The sequence below is a fragment of the Aquarana catesbeiana genome, linkage group LG03 (genome assembly GCF_042186555.1).
Source record: "Aquarana catesbeiana isolate 2022-GZ linkage group LG03, ASM4218655v1, whole genome shotgun sequence".
NCBI lineage: Eukaryota > Metazoa > Chordata > Amphibia > Anura > Ranidae > Aquarana > Aquarana catesbeiana.
The window spans coordinates 632,897,367-632,909,923 of NC_133326.1; positions in this window are offsets into that span (position 1 = coordinate 632,897,367).

Below are 12,557 nucleotides of genomic sequence, written 5' to 3' on the forward strand. Positions count from 1 at the left end.
CGGAATTTTGTAGCCAAAAAGTCCGACCGTGTGTACGCCCCATAAGAGAATTGTCAGAATTGGCCTGGGGGTAAGGTGGTTAAAGTGTGACCATCGAAAAGTGATCTGGAAGGTATAAAACTGTTTCTACTTTTCAGGTAACCTCTTGTTTCATTTAGAAAAGTTAGACGCGGGAGTCATGGTGTGAATGAGGCCCAACATTCATCCTACTGGCACATAACAAAGCAGCTCCCACAGCAGAACGGTCGGGCGTACTGATTGGTTGTTGTGGCTAGGTGTGGTTGCTATGCCAACATTCACTGGCCACCAATCCTCAGTGTTTTGCAGTCCCAGTGATCAGAAATATGGATTCTTGTGATGTCCCGATCTCCATCCTGGATGGGAAGCCTGAAGACGCGATGCTTAGTGTCCTGAATGACGTTCTCCTATATCTGCTACGAAATATAGAGACTCTGAAAAGTTATCTGTCATGCAAGTAAGGCTAGGTTTAGATGTACTGCTAAACTGCCACACATATGAAAAGCGATCTGTGCTCAAATTGCTTTTCAGAGGCATTTGACAGGTAGTGAGTTGGCATTTTTTGGCCTGTTTTAACTGTAAAGGCTGCAATCTATCAACATAGGGGTTCCGCCCAGAAGTTCCAAAAGTTATGGGGGCCATGGCTGAATGTACCGGGATTAGCCCCGGTGGATCTGGTCATGGGCAGACTGCTGGGTATCGGCACTTGAATGGGGTTAACCCGGGATTTCTGGCTTCCATACGCGGGTGCTGGTACTGTAATCTAAAACAGGGCATGTGATATGATCAGATTGTCAGGAAATGTATTTATATTTGGATAAATTTAAGAAATATGCATATTTTATACGTGTATTAACCCTTTATGTAATGGAAAGTATCTTTTGCTTCGGTATATGTATGTACATGTATGTTCTTTAATAAAATTTTTTCTTTGGATAAAAAAAAAAAACTGTAAAGGCCGCACCAATGCATCACAACCATGTGCACTATCCTCCTTCATTTAGTTAATTAGATGAAGGAGAAATTACCTCCTGGTTGTGGGGCATTTGTGGCGAGTCCCCATTTACTTGAATGGGATGCATTAAGCAATGGTACTCCCCGTCTAATGTGACAGGGGCAATCATTTCTGGCATGAAGCAAAGCATCACGATTGCAGCATATGAACACCCCCATTTGCTGCCTTTGCAGTTTAAAGGCATAGTTCACCTTTACTAAAAAGAGCCCCGTTTTTAGTGACCCTCCAGCCGCCCCCTTAAAGGCATAGTTCCCCCTTACCAAAAAGATTCCTATGCAGATAAGGGAAGTCTGTAGATAAAAACACACTGTGCAGCTCTGACCAAAGTTAAATAATGCCCTTGCTATCAGTGTAGGCCATTTATATATAGTACCTTATGAAACCTGACTGGAAAACACCCAGAGATTACATCTCCCCATCCCGCCTTGTTGTTAGGACGTTGCTAGGAGACTCCCAGCTGTTACTGTAAACCTCCACCATCACAGGAGTGAGTTTCTCAGACACTAAGCTCAGAGCTACTGCCATCAGGGGAGAGAAAGGACACGTGAGGGGGTTTGGATCAGAGAAAGAGCTCCCTCCTGTGATGGTGGAGGTGAACAGTAATAGCTGGGAGTATCTTAGCAATGTCCTAGCAACAAGGTAGGATGGGGAGATGCAATCTCTGGGATTTTTTCAGTCAGGCTTCACGGTTTTAACACCCCCCCCAGGCATAGCGTTTAAACAAGCCCTTAGTGGCTGGTTTACACTTGCTTCAAAACAAGGCTTTGAACACACTTTGTTAAAGCTCTCTGAACGCCAGTCAAAGCCCCTGTCACTAAATAAAATGGTTAGCTTACAGTCCTGTTTACACCTTGCTTTTAATTGGAGCTTCGATGAGGCTTCGATAAGGCTTTGGTGGGGCTTTGATGAAGCTTTAGTGGAGCTTTGGTGAGGCTTCGTGGGGCTTCGATGAGCCTTTGGTGGGGCTTTGATGAGGCTTCAGTGGGGCTTCAAGCGAGAGGCTTTGAAGGCGCTTTGAAGCACCACTGAAGCTACACGGGGTATAATTTTTGAAGCGAAGCCGAAGCAAAGCAAAAGCAAGGTGTAAACAGGACTGTAAGCTAACCATTTTATTTAGTGACAGGAGCTTTGACTAGCATTCAGAGAGCTTTAACAAAGCCTGTCCGAAGCCTTGTTTTGAGGCAAGTGTAAACTAGCCGTTACTGTGTCGAAGCCGAAGCAAGTGTAAATGAGCCCTGAGTGACGGTTTACACTGATGCGAGTTCATAACGAATTTGATGCGTCAAAAACATTCTAAATTCGGATGTCATCCATAAAGTCATTGTTTTCAATGACGGTCGTTCACATACATGCGTTGCGATTCCTCTACGAATGCGATGCGATGAAAAAAAAGGGTCTTGTGCGAGTTTACAGCGTTGCGTTGTGAGTTTAGTCTCCATAGACATCAATGTAAATCATTCTTGAATCGCATTGTTGGTTCAGATATGTGCGAATTCCACACAACACTACTCTCCACAAAAAACAGGAAGTACACAGGAAGTTAACACCTTTTTTTTTTTTTTTTTTTTTTTTACATTATGATTCCATTGGCTAGAACATCAATCACAGCTATGTCCAACTCCTGAAATTCGTAGTAAAATCAGGGTAAAATCGCGGTAAAATTGCACCTCACACAGGACAAAGAAACGGAACAAAGTCACAGCGCAGCAGTGTGAACCGGCACTTAGAGTGACACTGACCGCTACCAACAACTTACTGCTTTGCACAGGGGCCTAAATAAAGCATGCAGCAGGGTTTGTTGTCCTTATTTTAATGCTGAGCTCTTTAATTTAGTTATGTACCTGTTGACAAAAAAAAAAAAAGGAAGTGTATCTAAATCCCAAACCTTTCTTTTGTTATGTTTTGGATGGATTAGGAAAGGATCAAAATGCCTGTCAGTTTTGTTTTTTTTGCTTGCTGTGTCCCCGTAAGGTAGATTCACCCACTCTATCTGTCCTGGTGACTATTGTCATGGGCTAAAAGGAATGGGAAAATCCAAAATTTTCAGTTTTCACCAGAACAAAAATAATAAATCTAATCCAGCGTCTGAGCAGGGCCAGATTTCCCATTAGGCACTGTAGGAACATGCACATATGTCTGCTAGGAGGTGTGATTTGTAGGGAATTGGGGGGGGGGGGGGGGCAAAGATATGTGCTGGGAGGGGATTTTTGCTAGAAGGGGGGATTTGGATGGATAATTTATGCTAGGAGGGGGAGGGGGGATTTGGAAGGAAAGAGGATGTGTGCTAGGAGGTAGAGCAGGATTTTCACTCTAGGATAAGTGTGTTAGGACAACAAAATGCCTCCCCCCTCTAAAAAAAAACTAGTACAGCATTGTCAGTTCACTAGGGGAAGTTATCAGCTTACTGGATTACTGGCAGGATCAATAGGTATATTTTACACTTATCAAACTGATATAACAAAACACTTTTAATGGTATAATAAATAGACCAACAGAGAGCAAATAAAATAAATTTGTTCCTAGGGCCTATTTACTGAGGCTGCATTGACACCTAAACATGAGCGTTTACAGGCAACTCTTGAGTATTTAGCCAACGGAAATCTGGTTACTAGGATCAGACGATGGTGGTTTAGGCTTGAAAAATACTCATTTAGCCCACGTTCACATTGGGCCGTTTTGACATGTGATTTGACATGTCAAATCGCCGGCTATTCCCGGCAACAGTCACTGTCCGAATCGCAGTACCTGTGCTGCTTTTAGCGACTTCGGGGGCAATTTAAAAAGATATCTGTGCAGGAACCCGGACTGCATTGTCGAACCCGTCCTCAATGTGAACCTGGCTAAAAGGCGGTTTCAGGCATTTTCAGGTGCTCCCATTGAAGTCTATAGAGACAAAAATGTCCCATTCTGCTTAAAAAGTACCTCATATACACTACTGTGCAAACGTTTTAGGCAGCTGTGAAAAAATGCTGTAAATGAGGAATGCTTTCAGAAATAGGAAGTGTTAATAGTTTATATTTATCAATTAACAAAATGGAAAGTAAATGAACAGAAGAGAAATCTAAAGCAAATCAATATTTGGTGTGAACACTCCTTACCTTCCAAACAGCATCACTTCTTCTAGGTACACTTACACACAGTTTTTGAAGGAACTCAGCAGGTAGGTTCTTCCAAACATTTCGGAGAACTAACCACAGATCTTCTGTGGATGTAGGCTGCCTCAAATCCTTCTGTCTCTTCATGTAATCCCAGACAGACTCCATGATGTTGAGATCTGGGCTATGTGGGGACCAAACCATCACTTCCAGGACTCTTTGTTCTTCTTTAAGTTGAAGATAGTTTTTAATGACATTGGCTGTATGTTTGGGGTGGTTGTCCTGCTGCAGATTAAATGTGGGTCCAATCACACTCCTCCCTGATGGTATGACATGATGCATAAGTATCTGCCTGTATTTGCCAGCGTTAAGGACACCATTGATTCTGACCAAATCTCCAACTTCATTTGCAGAAATGCAGCCCCAAACTTGCAATGAACCTCCACCATGCTTCACTGTCAACTACAGACACTCATTATTGGACCACTCTCCAGCCCTTCGCAAACAAACTGCCTCCTGCTACAGCCAAATATTTCACATTTGGACTCATCAGTCCAGAGCACATGCTGCCATTTTTCTGCACCTGACCCCAGTTCCTATGTTTTCATGCATAGTTGTGTCGCTTAGCCTTGTTTCCACAGTGGAGGTATGGCTGTTTGGCCGCAATTCTTCCATGAAGACCACTTCTAGCCCGACTTCTCCAGACAGTAGATGGTTGTACCTGGGTCCCACTGGTTTCCGCTAGTTTTGTGCTGATAGCACTGCTGGACATCTTCCAAAGTCGAAGGGAGGTAAGCACGATGTGTCTTTCATCTGCTGCATTAGGTTTCCTTGGTCAACAACTGTTTCAAGTGGTCGACCAGGGAAACAGGCCAAGTAGCCTTTATGCTGTAGGGATCGAAGAGTAAAAGTGGTTGAATAGTTTAGGAAAATACCCCGGGTGGGGCTGACACCACTCAGTCCACAAAAAGGATGTGTGTTGTCAGATCCCAACAGGATTTAGAAGCTGAGTGCATTATTGGAAGATCACCAGGCATTTTTCTGTACTTACAGGGGAAATGTGTGTATATTGCCGAGATGTACTGCTTATTTTTGTTTTTTGGCTGCCTTGGCATATACTTCAAATTTGCATCAATCTATTAATTTTAATATCAGCTATATGCGGCCACCGCTAGAGGAAGCTGAAGGTAGGACAAGGCAATCTTTGTATTTGTAGAAATAAACAGTCTGTCTATTTTTTCCTTCCGCCTTTAGTGGTGTCCCAGAGCAGCAGCTGCAGGAAGAGAAGGTTTAAACACACTGCTTACACGCGGGAGGCCCCTTTGCTGTAAACTTTATATTTATATTTTTTTATATGATATACTGTATATATACAGTATATATTGTATAATTGGAGAGCCTGGTATCATCAGCCAGCCACGTTGGTAAAAGCAAAGCAGTCTTTTATTGCTCAAAAGGAAAACAAAACAGTCCACACTCCTGGTACAAAAAAATCTAATGTTTGGCTCACCATCCGCAAAGCTTGTCCCTTCACAGGATTACACTCCCGCCTGCCTTAGTGGTCCAAAAGAAGTGGTTTCCAGCCACTAAGTAGTCCAGCACCCTAATGCCCCGTACACACGGTCGGATTTTCCAACGGAAAATGTTCGATGGGAGCTTGTTGTCGGAAATTCCGACCGTGTGTAGGCTCCATCGGACATTTTCCATCGGAATTTCTGTCACACAAAATTTGAGATCTGGATCTCAAATTTTCCGACAACAAAATCCGTTGTCGTAAATTCCAATCGTGTGTACACAATTCCGACACACAAAGTTCCACGCATGCTCGGAATCAAGCAGAAGAGCCGCACTGGCTATTGAACTTCATTTTTCTCGGCTCGTCGTATGTGTTGTACTGCACCGCGTTCTTGACGTTCAGAATTTCCGACAAGATTTGTGTGACCGTGTGTATGCAAGACAAGTTTGAGCCAACATCCGTCAGAAAAAATCCATGGATTTTGTTGTTGGAATGTCTGATCGTGTGTACGGGTCATAACTCCTTACCGTGCCTTGCTACACACTACACTTCACAGACACCTGCTGACGGCTTCCAGTTCCTCTTTAGGCCTCTCCGGCAGATGGGTTAACCCCTTCAGGACCAAAGTTCCTGTAATCAGGGATCGGGTGCTCTTTCCAACCCAAAGTCTCTCCGAGTCTCTGAATTCCGAGTCCCAGATGAGGACTTTACAATCCTGATAGCTCTGTAAGTCAGTCCGATCTTCTCCAATCAAACTAACCAGAAAACCCTAACCCTAGATCACCTGAATACTATAAAATTGATTTAATTTGTCCTACTTAAAGGGACCCACCGCTGGCCTCCTGTACAGTATCCCTGGCTCCACTAAACCGCATAGGAGACAAGGAAACAGAGATCACCTCTTCATGATTTCTGCTGCTCCTTCACTGTCCAGTCAGCAGGCTGCAGAGGTGACACAACTGTATGAAAAGTTATGGAAACTCTTAGTAACAGTGACCATAACATGATTTCATGTATTCTAAACTACAAACAACAAACCCCAGAAAGACAAGAACATTGAATTTAAATAAGCCAGTTTCCCAATGCTGATGGTCTCTCCAATACATTTTTACATTACCATTGTAGCATCCCCCTAACCCTCAGGGGCCAGGTGGAGTACCCCTGGAGACAGGAAGGGCCAGCATTTCATCCCAGGACTTATTCCATTGTTAAAATTGGGGAATGAATGAACATTGAGTGCCAGTCATTTTCTGTCTTTTTTAGAAGTTTTATTTCTTATCATAAGGAAGAAGGGATAGGATCCCAGAGCTCAGAATTCAGATCCATGTCCATCCGCACAGTGTAGAAAACCTTTAAAGTGGATGTAAACCCTCCCATATACCCAGTGAAGTGAACAGCCTCAGATGATACACAGAGATGAAACAAATCTTCCTACATAAGTTTTACATGTTTATCTGCTGCCTTCAGCTTCATATACCGTTTAGAAAGTACAGATCATGTTAGAATTTTCACATCCTCATTCTGCACTGTGAGAGAAGTCTTGGATTAAACTGGGAGAGAGCTGATTGAAGAAAAGGCGCACACCCCCTCCAGATAGGCAGAGACTTTCAGATCTGTCCTGTGAGTAAAGCAGCTTTCTGTTAATCTATTTATAGCACCCTCCCTGACACAAAATTGAGCCTGGTTTTATCTCCTGTCAGTGGTGGCTGGTGCTCAAAATTTTTTGATCAATTGCAGCCACTGTGCCCATCAAACGCAGCTACTGTGCCCATCAAACACAGCCACTGTGCCCATCAAACGCAGCCACTGTGCCCATCAAATGCAGCCACTCTGCCCATCAAGCACAGCCACTGAGCCCATCAAGCGCAGCCATTGTGCCCATCAATTGCAGCCACTGTGCCCATCAAACGCAGCCACTGTGCCATCAAACGCAGCCACTGTACCCATAAATTGCTGTCACTGTGCCATCAAGCACAGCTACTGTACTCATCAATTGCTGTCAGTGGGCCCATCAATTGCTGCCACTGTGCCCATGAATTGCCGCTACTGTGCCCCATCAATTATCGCTACTGTGCCACATCAATTGCCGCAACTGTACCCCATCAATTGCTGCCAGTGTGCCCATCAATTGCTGCCAGTGTGCCCCATAAATTGCTGCCAGTGTGCCTATCAATTGCTGCCAGTGTGCCCATCAATTGCTGCCAGTGTGCCCATCAATTGCTGCTACTGTGCCCCATCAATTGCCGCTACTGTGCCCCATCAATTGCTGCCAGTGTGCCCATCAATTGCTACTATTGTGCCCCATCAAATGCTGCCAGTGTGCATCACGCGGTAATCAGGACTTACCTGGCTCGCAGCGGGTCACAGTGGCGTCCTTTATGTCCACGCTCCTCGATGTCTCCGGTCCTCTCTATCAGGCGTCCAATCACAGCGAGGGGTAGAGAAGGAAGCGCCACCTGAGTGTAGTATTAACAAATGATGTTTAATGACACCAGATAAAAACACACTTACAGGATAAAAACATATAAGGCTCATCTGTATAGGTATGTGGTCCTCGGTGTTCCCTCTGATCCTGTGGTGGTGATGCTGCAGGGATGCTGGGCTGCAGAAGGTGGATTACCAGCCGGGAGCTCCTTCTGTGGCCATCAGGAAGAGACTAGGGGCCAGCGTGGAGCGCACGTGGAGCGCACGTAGAGCGTGCGTGACGTCACAGGTCGTCCGTCTGGGTTCGGTATCCAGGGGAGGGATCGTCCAGGGAGGAGGGCTTGCAGGGAGGTTGAAGAGGCATATTGAAGGAGCAGTGGCTCCGAGCGCGTAGCGTAGCCTTCTCTCAACCTCCCTGCTAGCCCTCCTCCCTGGACGATCTCTTCCCTGGATACCGAACCCGGAAGCGGATGGACGACCTGTGACGTCACGCACGCTCCACGTGCACTCCACGCCGGCCCCTAGTCTCTTCCCGATGGCCACAGAAGGAGCTACCGGCTGGTAATCCACCTTCTGCAGCCCAGCATCCCTGCAGCTTCACCACCACAGGATCAGAGGGAACACCGAGGACCACATACCTATACAGATGAGCCTTTTATATGTTTTTATCCTGTAAGTGTATTTTTACCTGATGTCATTAAACATCATTTGTTAATACTACACTCAGGTGGCGCTTCCTTCTCTACCCCTCTCTCATCCATCACAGAGCCAGCTCTCTGAGGACAGCAGCCGCCTAGCCTACCAGCCTACTTTAACCATTACATTACCGGTTACCACTTAATAACCCTTAAACTTCCAGACTGTCCCCTATGGACTAAGTTGCTCAGCCCTTTGTATCTCCTGTTATACATGGACTTGTGTGTTTGCACTTACAGTTACCAATACTCTGTTTGTCCAATCACAGCGCCTGTTGTTTCAGCCAATCAGGTGACAGGTAACCAGACCCGAGCACCTGATTGGCTGAGAGGCAGGTCAGTGTTAGGAAAGTGATTTATTCGCTTTCCTAACACAACACTGAGTAAACAGCGAACGCACACATTGCGCCCACTGTTTACCATTTTGAAAGCCTATTAGAGCCTACGGCTCTAATCAGGACGCCTATTAGAGCCCACGGCTCAAATCAGGTGCTTCCAAAAATACCCCGCCGCTGTAATTCAGGTGCCCGGCGCCCGACAAGAGGCCAGACACCTGAATAGGGGGCGGCAGCGGCAACCATAGATAGATTCATGCAATGCATGAATCTATCTATGGTGAGAGAGAGGTGACAGGAGAGAGGGGGCGGCACTCCTGTGCCCTTAATGGACGTACCGCCACTGTCTCCTGTGTCAGAGAACTTGTCAGAAGTTATCATGCTGATAACAGAACAACGGAGCAGAAGAAAGACACGGAACATAGTGCTTTGAAGAGAGATAAGAAAACACTGCAGATATATGTGTCCAGCTCAAATTTCATAAATCGGGTTTACATCCACTTTAGGTCAACCCAGCAACACTGTAGATAACTTTTTAAGCTGTTCAACAGACTTCTATCTCTCTCTCTTTCTGTGCTAGTTCCAGTTCCAAAAAAGGTCCTCTTCCTGGGCCTTGATCTTTACACAGCTTCCCCCATCAACAGGCAGGACAGTCTTCAGGACCATTTCAGGCCTATCTTTGAGTCCAAAACACAAGGTTAGGCCCCACACACGCTATGGGCCTAACAGAATAGATCAGTCCAGCAGCACCACCCCAGGCTGCAGCCTGGGGCAAGAGAGAGATCACAAGGCCTGAAAAATATATTTATAACTTACAGTTTCACAGTGGAATCTGTTGCTATTACTAGTGGTACCGGTGACATCTACTGGCAGCAGAGAGGAATCACAGCTCCATTGAGTTTAGGGAAAGACCAAGTGAAGAACTAATTTATAAATCAGCCTGGGCGGACTACAACCCGGCAAAACTAAATTAGGTAGTAGTTCCTGTGTAGGACAGGATGCTACACAATCAAAAGACAGAAAACATAAATGATATTGTTTCAAATAGATTTTATGTAAAAATTAGACAATGCTTATAAAAGAGTGATCAGCCTTCACAGCTTACATTTATGGTTAGAAAACTATACACAAAAGGACATTTTAAAAAAAAAAATGTAACTGAAGGAACTGTTTCATTATTTCAGAGTTACAAAGAATATAGTGAGAGCTGTAAAAAGGAAATCAGGTTGGCAATAATTCAAAATGAATAGCAAGTTGCTAAAAAGAGGAAGTTGCATCTCAAAAAACAATTATTAAAATATATTACCAGTGAGGTGTGATCACGTAAGTCTTCTATAATTAGATCAGATGTGGTCGCCGGGGACAAAGAGAATGCCAACCTAAACACTTTCTTTTGCTTTGTGTATGAAAATGAACATTACAATACAATTTTAAAGGCACCACAAATAATAATAGCTATGGAATATTATTTTGACGGCCTTTTCTTATTCCAAGTCCCTCCATGTAACAGCTTGTGTCTACTGTATCTACCAAGCCAAGCTGTCTCTTATGTACATGGATAGATAGCTGTATTCAAGAATATGTCCAGAAAGTAATGATAAATGGCCTATTCTATAAAAGGACTAAGGTTGTGAGTGGTGTGCGCCCGGGGTCTGTCTTGGGACCAATGCTATATAACTTGTTTACTAATGATATAGAGGTTAAAATTAAGGGTTCAATGTCAATGTCACATGACTTCCTCAATCTGAATCTAAAACCAAGCTCATAATATTTCCTCCTCCACGTGCCTCTTCCCCTGACTTCTCTGTCAAGATCAATGGCACATTTATCAGTCAGTCCCCACATGCCAGGGTGCTAGGGGTAACCTTAGACTCTGAACTGTCCTTTCAGGCCCACATCCAATCCCTGTCCAAATCATGCCACCTTAGCCATCACAACATTTCTAGAATACGCCCCTTTTTAACTAATGACAACACCAAGCTTCTAATTCACTCCCTGGTCATCTCTCGCCTCGACTACTGCAACTCCCTCCTCATTGCATTACCTTTACATAGACTATTCCCCCTTCAGTCCATAATGAATGCTGCTGCAAGACTCATCCACCTTACCAACCATTCAGTGTCCTCCACCCCTCTCTGCCAATCCCTGCACTGGCTTCCACTCACCCAACAAATAAAATTCAAAGTACTAACAATAATTTACAAAGCCATCCATAACTCTACCCCCAGCTACATCACTAACCTAGTCTCAGAATACCAACCTAATCATTCACTTTGTTCCTCCCAAGACCTCCTGCTCTCTAGCTCCCTTGTCACCTCCTCCCATGCTCGCCTCCAGGATTTCTCCAGAGCTTCTCCCATCCTTTGGAACTTCCTACCCCAATCTGTCTGACTGTCCACTAATCTATCCATCTTTAGACGATCCCTTAAAACTCTTCTCTTTAACCACTTCCCGATCAGCCGCCACAGTTTTACTGAGGCAGAATGGCATGGTTGGGCGAAACGACATTATGTAACGACAGCGGTGACAAACAGATTCATTTCAGAACCGATCAGTCTCCAGGCCCAGGCCAATGATTTCTGGCCTGGACCTGCTGATCGGTCCTGACGAGTGAAATCCTCCCCTGCCTGTGTAAGTGTAAACAGAGACAGGGGAAGTGATGACATCTCTTCCTCGTCCTCGTGGAATTATTTTCCACTCCAGAGAGAGGAGAGAAGTCATCTCAGAGTAAGTTGCACCAACACTACACTGACACTGTACATATAGGAACACTTGTAACCCCCCCGATCACCCCCCAATTACTCCCCAGTTAACCCCTTCACCCCCTGTCACTGTGTCACCCAGTGCAGTGTTCATATTTTTTTTAAATAACTGTACTGGTGTCATTTGTGACACTAATCAGCATTAGGGTACTTAGAAGTAGCCCCAGATAGGTCTAGGGACCCCCCCTATCCCCCCCTAATAAAGGTTTAACCTCTTGATCACCCCCTGTCACCAGTGATCACTGTATTAGTGTCACGGGTGACGCTGGTCAGTTAGTTATTTTTTTTTTAGCATCAGGGCACCCGCTGTATATTACCTAAATAAAGGTTTAACTCCCTGGTCACCCGGCGGATGATATCAGTTAGGTTTTAGCATCAGTCAGGGTCTACGTCGCCCCAGGCAGCGTCAGATTAGTGCCAGTAGTGCTAACACCCATGCATGCACCATACACCTCCCTTAGTAGTATCAGTGTCTGAACGGATCAATATCTGATCAGATCTATACTAGCGTCCCCAGTAGTTTAGGGTTGCCAAAAATGCAGTGTTAGCGGGATCAGCCCAAAAACCTGCTAGCACCTGCATTTAGCTCCTCCACCCAGCCCACCTAAGTGCAGTATCAATCGATCACTCTCAATTACAAAACACTAAACACATAACTGCAGCATTCGCAGAGTCAGACCTGATCCCTGTGAATGTT